This window comes from Trachymyrmex cornetzi, unplaced genomic scaffold (genome assembly GCF_001594075.2).
Source record: "Trachymyrmex cornetzi isolate Tcor2-1 unplaced genomic scaffold, Tcor1.1 scaffold615, whole genome shotgun sequence".
Classification (NCBI taxonomy): domain Eukaryota; kingdom Metazoa; phylum Arthropoda; class Insecta; order Hymenoptera; family Formicidae; genus Trachymyrmex; species Trachymyrmex cornetzi.
The window spans coordinates 30,520-31,111 of record NW_017299932.1 but is presented as its reverse complement, the minus strand read 5'-3'; the positions used below and the strand labels follow the sequence as shown (position 1 = coordinate 31,111).

The 592-nt window shown below is 41.7% G+C and overlaps 1 protein-coding gene across 1 annotated transcript in view; it reads left to right on the top strand.

The window, feature by feature from the left end:
* LOC108766757 (uncharacterized) overlaps positions 1-592 on the top strand; it is a 6,365-nt gene that overhangs the window by 3,968 nt on the left and 1,805 nt on the right. The gene's annotated exons all lie outside the window — the stretch shown is intronic.

Here is a 592-nt window from a genome sequence, read left to right as displayed (position 1 = left end):
GCGTCGTACGACGCAAATCGGATGCAATGTGAATCTAGCAAATGGCTGTGTTCAGTAGACTCAGCAGTTTTGCAACAATTTTATGATTCGTCGCGTTGATTGGATTATACTTTTAGATTTAAAGGAATAGTCCTATCTCAACGAAGAATCACAAAACGGTTGCAAAAACGTTGAGTCTGCTGAACGCGACCATTAATAGTGTAGTGTTGGATGTTCCGTTCTCGACCGCCAGAGAGACAACATCTCCATTTAAGAAGAGCTGGCTAGAGATTGTTGCGAAACAAACGGAATCATCTTTGTACAATTAGCAATTGTGCAAATAAAACAAGTGAATAGTCGCGGTTGTGTACATTGAGGGTGCCGTTACATGCGGCGAAACTTGCGCAAGCGTAACTTGCGCCGACCAATCATATCATTTCACTTAAACATCAGTTTCTGTCTAGTCACTTTATGTTTTTTACGCTATTTTAGGCGAATTTTGGCGTGCTTTTGGTATAGCAACCAAAGTGTATCAAACTGTACTAGAACGTTTTTGTGTGTTTGGTCATTAGCATCGACATCTAGAATGGACCGCTGATGGCAATGGTGGGGG